This window comes from Monopterus albus, unplaced genomic scaffold (assembly GCF_001952655.1).
Source record: "Monopterus albus unplaced genomic scaffold, M_albus_1.0 scaffold16.1, whole genome shotgun sequence".
NCBI classification, from domain to species: Eukaryota; Metazoa; Chordata; class Actinopteri; order Synbranchiformes; family Synbranchidae; genus Monopterus; species Monopterus albus.
Window position 1 is genome coordinate 2,614 of NW_018127896.1, and position 8,588 is coordinate 11,201.

At 41.7% G+C, this 8,588-nt stretch overlaps 1 long non-coding RNA gene across 1 annotated transcript; it reads left to right on the plus strand.

Moving 5' to 3' along the window:
• Positions 1-6,172: 6,172 nt before the first annotated feature.
• LOC109955768 (uncharacterized) lies at positions 6,173-8,582 on the plus strand. Its single transcript, XR_002274324.1, has 4 exons — positions 6,173-6,485; positions 7,696-7,810; positions 8,292-8,374; positions 8,486-8,582. It is a non-coding gene; the product is annotated as an uncharacterized LOC109955768 (long non-coding RNA).
• The last annotated feature ends 6 nt before the right edge of the window (positions 8,583-8,588 follow it).

An 8,588-nucleotide genomic window follows, 5' to 3' on the forward strand; every position in this document is an offset into this window, starting at 1 on the left:
GATCATGTCTAAATGATCCTGTCTCATGTCATCAGCAGCTTCTCACAGGAAACACATTTATTTCTTGTAACCCTGGAGCCAGTTATAGTTAATGAAGTTTTTCTCTCTCCCCTGCTGAAGTGTTTCCATGCTTCTGACCAGGGATAGATTACTGGACTGGCCCAGGGGCCAGAGGTATCAGGGGGCCCCTGGAGCTTGTCTATAAAATATCCCAGAAAGAGACAAAAGCAGCTGAAAGGAGATACAAAACATCTGGCAAAAGATGCTAAGAATGTTCAAGGCGACCACAGAGACATGATAAACTACAGTCAGGACAGAACAGCTGCATCCAGTGAAGAAGACCTGAGAGAGGATTTGTATTCAGGCCTGGGAGGATGTTGCATCAGAAGGCTCAGAGTTTAAGAGCAAAAAATCATCAGTTAAAGTGAAGTAAGAAAAACAAGTTAAAATTTTGGCATTGTTAGGTATTTTTAGTCAGATAGATATTGATCAGATACTTGTTGTATTAGAAATGTTTAGAGTAAACAGGATGTCTAGCTCAGGCTGTTAGAATGCTTAGTCATTCTCATGAGTTTTTACAGGATGCTTATGGTCAAGGATAACTAGATAGAAAAGTTGATGACTGTCAGGAGACAGGATGTTTAATATTATTATTATGACGTGTATAACTGTAGCCATAGCCATAATATTTTCTTATGTTTAATGTCATGACATGTCACTAGAGGTCGTGTTAGAATGTTTTTAGCTACACACCACATAATCAACAGACACACACACACATTGATTTTTCCTCATGTTTTGGCTACAGCTCTGGCCAGCTGCAAAGCTGTCCCTGGGAGACGTCACGGTTTGGCGTCTCTCTCTGTAGTATGGGGTTAGCCCGAAGTGTTATAATGTATAGGCCTGATGTGGTTCAGGGTCTTTCATCTTTCAGCTGCCTGCGTGCATGTTGGAGGTGCAAGATACCTGAGCGTGTAATGTTAATTTTTACCTGTGTTCATTGAATAAATCAGCACTGTTTTGTAGTTACTTGGACTGCCTTGTCTCTCAGAGTTAGCATGGTAAAAAAGAACCGAGTGCAACCGCATCAAGCTCAGAAAACTCCCACTGAACGTGAACATAACAACCCGATTAATAAAGACCCCTCCCTCAGTAACAGCGCTGCTGAACTGAGCTGAAACCAAGAATGTGTGGACACTTTAAAGAACTTTAGTTTCAGGCGTCTCCTCACCTGCGTGCCACTTTCCAGCTGGAGGTGACAAAACCAACACATGACACAGTCTGTTCTGTTGTCCGTCTCAAGTCTCTGTCAGCCTGGGGGGGAGGGGGGCCCCCAGGGGCCCATGTGTCACACTCCGTCCGTGTTCCTGGGCCAGCTGGACAGATAGCCTCTACACCTGGAGCATCAGTGCAAGTAAACGTCTTGTCCTCCTCCCATGTGTGTGAGAAAGACCCCCCACCCCCGAGACACTGTAATTTGAACCCTATTTGGAGTGTCCCTGGTCCTGACGTACCATGAAAGCAGCCCAGTAAACTTGCACTTTGTGAGCCACTGACACAGTCTTGCCCACAGGAGAGGAATCAGCACGTCCAGTCGCACCATTGCTTCCAGTTCATGTTTCATCTGGGAGACAAGCCTGAATCAGCACGAGCACTTTGACAAGGTCAGTCTGCTCTGGGGTATTAGCAGGAGAAAGTACATCTAACCAAGTACTACTGAGCTACTTGTACCTGAGTATTTCCTCGCTTGGCTACCTCTCTACATTTCACAGGCATTTATTGTACTTTATACTTCCTCATGTTTGATAACTTCAGCTGCTTTTCCAATTAAAATTGTACATTAAGAAAAGCAATAAGGTTGTAAATAGATAAACTGCTAATGTGTGAACTTTATTTTGCATGAACTGTCTCAGGATCCCTCTGATATATCAGGTCTGTTACTATGTGTAATGCAGCTAAACCCAGCTGCTCCTCGATCAAATACTACAGTATACCTTCAGTACATTTTACTAACAATACTTGCATATTTTTACTTAAGTAAGCTTTTGAATGCAGAAACTGGTTTAAAATATTGTATTGGTACTTAGTTAAGTCAAGAGTTCGAGTCCTTCGACCACCAATGGTTAAAGTTCAGCAAAGACTGATTGTGGTTGAAAGTGCAGGTTTCACATTTCAGTTTCTGATTGTTGGTAAAGTTGCAGAGTCGTCTTCACTTTGTCAGTTTGGGAAACTGAGTGCAGGCTGGGGTGCAACATGTTTCCATTTCAAATGAAATGTACAGTAAAGAAGCCTGTGGTGTCAGATTTTATTAACTCACTTCTCAGTTGCTGAAGGTGTTCTAGCGGACTGCACTATATTCACAGCTGTTCCTAATATTCTGACCAGCTCGTGTACACATTTTCAATCACGACTTCCCACTCCCAAGGTTTTATTTTGTCAGACATGTTTCATTTCATGTCAGAAGAAGCAAACTATTCTCATAAAGCCTCCAATCCCTGGACATTTCTGGGACTTTGGTGTAAACATGACTGTCTGCCTGTCATGTGACGACAGTGGTGAGCAGCTGTCGGTGTCCAGGCTCCAGCTGAACTAAAGTCAGAGATTTAAATCAGATTTTTAACACTCAGAAAATCAATGTAGTGTCATGTTTGAACTGATTTATGAACTTGTTTCTCCACAGATTTAAATTGGTTCCACTCTGGATCTTCTGGCTCTACAGTGTGAACACAGGTGAATGGACAGGAGCTGAGTTACAGTCAGAAATCACCAAATACTTCAACTCCGCTATCTCAGCTCAAGGTCCATTCAGTGTCTGTCCTGGAGAACACATTTGAGCTGCTGCATCTGCATTGGAAGGTCATGATAGAGTCAAAAGCTCCAGACAGCTACTAAATGGACTTTAGTGTGGGAACAAACTGTGATAATCATGACGACAAGGAGGGGCTGGTCCTGGACCACTCCCTGTCAAGGTGTTCTGTAATTGTTTACTGGACTGGAGGAGGACTAGTACATAATGAAAGGATGATGTGTTCAGTGAGCAGGATCTGGGTGGAGCACCTAGTAAATACGTGCAGATGTCAGGGAACAGCAGATATGTACCACAGAACAAGCTTGTGTAAGTTGTGAGAGCAGTGTAACGTGATGAAGACCTTATTCAGATGTAAACTGATGAGTTCTTGTTCCTGCAGCCAAACACATCTGTCCTGCTGTTCATCACTTCCACCTCACCATGAAGGTCTCTAGTGTGACTGTCTCAGTGTTTCATGTAAACCTCTGTGTTTCCTCACAGTGAGCTGCCAGGTCCAGCTCTATAGCTCTGTTGGAGCCACCGTCCAGCTGCCCTGTCTCCACAATGGCAGGGAGCCTCTCTCTAAGGACGTGTCTGTCTCATGGAGGGACCAGCACAACAATGTTGTCCTGGAGATCACGGACAACGCCCCAGACCAGTCAACCCAGAGCCCCAAGTTCAGAGGTCGAGTGCAGACCGCCCTTGCCAACTTCAAGAGTGCAGACTTCTCCATAGCTTTGAGCCCGGTCCAGCAGTCAGACAGCGCCGTCTACGAGTGCCACATCCCACAGCTGAACTTCAAGCAGAGTGTCACACTCAGAGTCAGTGGGTGAGCTCATGTTTGTCATGTATGCGCTCCTGCTTGAAGTGTGCATACCAGTGTAAACAGTGCTGGTGAAGAGTCACATTTCCCCATTAAAACCAGTCTGTCCCACCACTGCTTCTTCTTTTGTTGCAGATGGAGTTTTAGCATCGTCAGGTCGAGCAGCAGTGACTGTGACCTCCCTCCTGACTCTGCTCTCTGCCCTAAGTTTGTGGCCCTGAGACAACGCACACGTCGTGCACATTCACTACACTCTTGCTTTGCCAACAAAATGAAAAATCCAGAGTGTGTGTAACGGTGGTGCTGAAATGCACAACCACACACACACACACACACACACACAGTGACTCCCCTGCCCCGCCTCTCTCAGCTGCTCTGACTCTCCTCTTTCTTTAATGCACTCAGCTGCTTGTATCATGAATGAAATGTCACCTGCAATGAAATAAACTCTGCATTCACTGACTGTGCTGACTGGTTATTGTTGTTGTGCTGCCGAATGAGCCTCCCACCTGTTTGCTGGTGGCTGAAACTGCATCATGCACCGACTCGACACCAGCCTCCCTGCTGGATCGGTACTGTCTGAGCCTCCGCCACAGGAGTCAGTAGCAGCTGTGAAGGCAGAAGTTGCTGCAGTCAGCACACATTTCCTGTAAGACTCACATGTCAGCCAAAGCTCATTGCTCCCACTATTTACTGCCAGTTTTTAATTTATAGGTGAAGGTTCAGGATCAGCGTAAACATTTTATTATTTCAGCTCAGGTTTTCTCTATAAATTGGACCAAATCTTCAACAGCCTGAGGCCATGAAGTCTCACTGCTCTGTCAGGTGAGAATTGAGTCCAGTATCGCACTGGTCCGTCTGTGCTACACTGGCTTGTGTCTGCAGAAAACTTTATGTTTCCTCAGGAGTTTATGTGTGACATTTTTGTGGAGCAGCAACACATTTGTGATGAAGATGAAGATGAAGGAAAGTGTGTATGAGCAGCTGCAGACTGAAGTTTGTTTGACCTGAAATAAAACTGAAATTGGAGTTTGTCTGCAGTAACGACTTTCTGACACAAGATGGCGCCTCATGATCACTGTACACTGTCACACTGATGAGGCTGATGATGAAGATGAAGCTCTTCATCTCTGATTTTCAATCATTCAGACGTTATTTGTTTGTACACAGAACCTAGCTGACAGTAAAGATGTTAAACTACTGCTGGGACTCTTAGTAGCCCACTAGTATCACTACTACTGCTACTGCTACTGCTACTATTATTACTATTATTCCAACTGATACTACTAGTACTACTGTAGTATTGTTTTTGCATGGACAAGTATAATTGATTTACTGTCATACTGCTATAGTCACTATTATTATTTCTAGTAGTACTTTAACTGCAACAGCTGTTATTCTGCTAACACTCCTCACATAAACTGTAGTACTACTACTACTAGAGATACCAGTACAACATTAGTACTATTGCTACAACTACTGCTGTAACTACAGCTGCTGTTGTCACTACTACTACTACTTCTGCCAAACCTGTTACTGTGCCATTTGTTGGCAGTACTATTGTAAATTAACTTGTACTATTATAATTAGTTCTCTACTGCTGCTATTGCTATTAACCTAGTAGTACTTTTACTGCTGCCTGTACTGTTACAATTACTACCAGTAGTACTAGTGTAGCTACTAGTTTTGTTACAAAGAATAAAGTTGATTAGGTATCACATCAAATGCTGCTGTATTGTTTTTATTCATGATTATGACAAATGATATTTTTGTAAATATCCAACCAGGGACAGGAAGGTCATTGTTTGCAGATGATGGTAGTTTATGGAAAAGGGGTAAAAATGTAAACTATATATTTAAGAAAGTGCTAGGACTAAACCAAGGAGAAGAATAGTGAAGGGAATTTGGCTTCAGATTTTCTGTTGAGAAAACAAAGACCATGTTTTTTACAGGGAAGAAGATAGGGGAAAATGTTCAGTTGTTGTTATATGAGACTAATGTGGAAAAAGTTTAAATGTTTTCATTTTTGGGGCACATTTTGACAGCATATTTGACATGGAGGGAACAAAAAAAGAAAGTTAATGAATGTGTCTTTAAAACATATTCATGTATCCTTGATAAGGTCCAGAATGGAATATGAATGTACTGCATATGGGCCTGCTGCTAAATCAGTATTATGTGAATTAGATTGGGTTCAAAGTAAAGCATTAAGAATTTGTACAGGAGCCTTGCACACTTCACCAATATGTACAATACAGGTTAGGGGAGATGCCACTAAGTATACGGCGAAAGCAGCTGTTGGTAAATTATCCAAATATATATACAGTTGAGCTGTGTGCTGTATTAATGGCAGTTCAGGTGGCAGACCAGAACCAACATGGTAAAGTACTAATATGCACTGATAACATTTTTGATAACATGTAGAAAATATAGGGCTTTAAAGGAATAGTTAAAAAGAAAAGACAAGGAGTTAGATAAGAGAATATAAATATAGTTATATAATGATTCACATCGAAAGGTGGTAGTAATGCAACAATTTGGATGCCAACTGTCGTTAAAAACACAGAAGAAGAAATAAAAGCAGACGAAGAAGAGGAACACATCTAAACCTAATGACGTTACGTTGTCATTTTGTGTTGAACTGCTTAACGTTTGGAGGAAAGTATCTTCTGCCTGAACCGGCAACTGGGAATTGCGTGTTTGAAACTACCTTTTGTCTTTTTAACATATGGGACAACACGTACTACCTGCTACATGAGCCGGCGCGAGAGTTTACGAACATTTAATAACAGCAAGAAGTCATCCAGCAGCTAACATAGCTCACAGGCTAATCGGCTAGTTAGCAGCTTAGCTGGCTCCAACGGCTCAAATTAGGTTGGTAAACTTAAATGCTGAACCCTGCCTTAGCTTTTTATTAGCAGCACTGTCATAAACTGGTTTTATATAAATTCTGAACCGATTGATAATATGACTGCGTATGCTTTGCCTTAGACTAGAGTGGAGAGGAATTCCTGGCAAAACTGCACCTCCAGTAGAGTCCCCGTTAATAAATTTTGCTATTTAACATTTTACTGCTTAAATCAAAAGGTACATATCCAGCAGAACACAAGTGAAGTTTTTATACGAGTTACTAAAGTCTTCTGGTTAATTCGGCCAACCAAAAATCGACCAACTATAATTTACACTACAAAAAATAAAATGAAATAAAACCTGCTTTTATAGATGGTACGCATGTATTTAAGTCAAAACTGTCATTACAGAACAAATCTGAATCCCTAAAAAAATCGTGTTTTGGAAAGGCGTCACGAACTTTTTACCTAGCATTATCTTTTAACAGCATCCAGATAGGAGGTTTGCAGTATTTTTTTTATTTTTTACCAATTACTGACTGTTATAATAAAGATATAAAGGTAACAGGTTCAGTTACTTAGCTCCAGGTGCTTCTGAGCAAAGCACTGAAACTGCATTCTGAGTGGAAACTGGCCATTCAGAACATGGTTTAGAAAATGTCTGATTATAAAGCAGTCTCACAGCCTTATTTTGAGGACATTTTTTCCTCATGGTATATTGTTTAAGAATAACTATGTTAGTGTCATGCTCCCTTGTTAGCTTCATTATCACATCTAGTTTTGTGAAATATCAAAGCACTGATGACAATGATGTTATATCATTTTTGTTTTCTTAAATTCCTCATTTCTTTAAAGGAGATTTATTGTAGCAGCCCATAGGGGTTCACTTCACATTTTTTAAATCTCTGCTGAGTTCCTTCTGTTAAGATGAATTCAACAAATGTAGCATGGGTAGCATCAGCCCATTAAGGCAACCAACACTTTAGGATTGATCAAAATGTTCATTAAATTGGTCCAGTTTTATGTATCCCTGAAGACATTGAAGTTGACCATATTTTATGAGATCCAATGCCACTTTTTTCTTTATAAAAATCCCATGTTTTTGGATGGAATGTGGTATGGCAAGCTCCTTATATTGCTCCATCTCCAAGCAGCAGCCAGATGAGACTGCCACAGTTGTTTTTTTGTGCTTTTTGTTTTAAGTCTGGTCTGAGTGTGTTTTCTTCTGTTCTCAGCATGTCGTCTCTGTTCAGAATCCCCAAGAAGACACAAGCGGCAGGTTCCGACTCCAACAGTCTACACATGCAGTCTCCACTGTCTCGGCTGCAGGTGTCTGCCCCAGGACTTAAGGTGGTAGTACTAATTGGTTAGCCTTAATACAGGTGATGCATGGGACCTGTTTGCTCTGTTAACATTTCAGGTGGTCTCTGTAAGCCTCTCAAACCTGTTCTTCAAGGTTCTGTCAAGGTGGTATGTTTTCAATTGGGTGTGTTAAGTTGGTGAAACTGTCTTCTGTAAAGGTGGTCTGTGTGTGCTGTTGTTTTTAAGGTGGTATAAGTGATATGATAGGATTGTTATTCCTGATCTGTGAGCTCTTTAATGATTGCATAGTTTGTTGATCCACTTAAGGTGGAAATGTAATCTTGTAGTCATTTAAGGTGGCATATCTTGTGTTGGCTCTGTTAGTCAATTATAACTGGTTTGGTGGACATTAATAAGGTGGTATAGCTTACCCCCCCCAAATTCTTTTCCTTTTCTTCCAGGTTAATAATACCTTCTTATCAGTTTAGCTGTTTTTATTACCACATTTATGTTGATTTTGTCTGGACAGAGTTACAGTGATCAGTCGAGCACAGGTGGAGCAGACAGGATGCATGCTGGGAATGCACTCGGTTCCACAACAAGCAGACAGAGGTTTGTAAAATGCCTTCAGCAGGCTGCAGTGTCCATTATACCAGATACGACACACTGAGCCTGACCAGCTGTAAAATGTCTCAAACACTTGAACCTGTTTGATTATTTCAGTGTGCCATGTAAGCCTCTGTTCAAAGACGTGGTGAAAACGCTGCTGGGACTCAACAGCCCAGGCAGAGGTAGAGCGTCGGCAGCCAATCCCAGATCAGCAGGA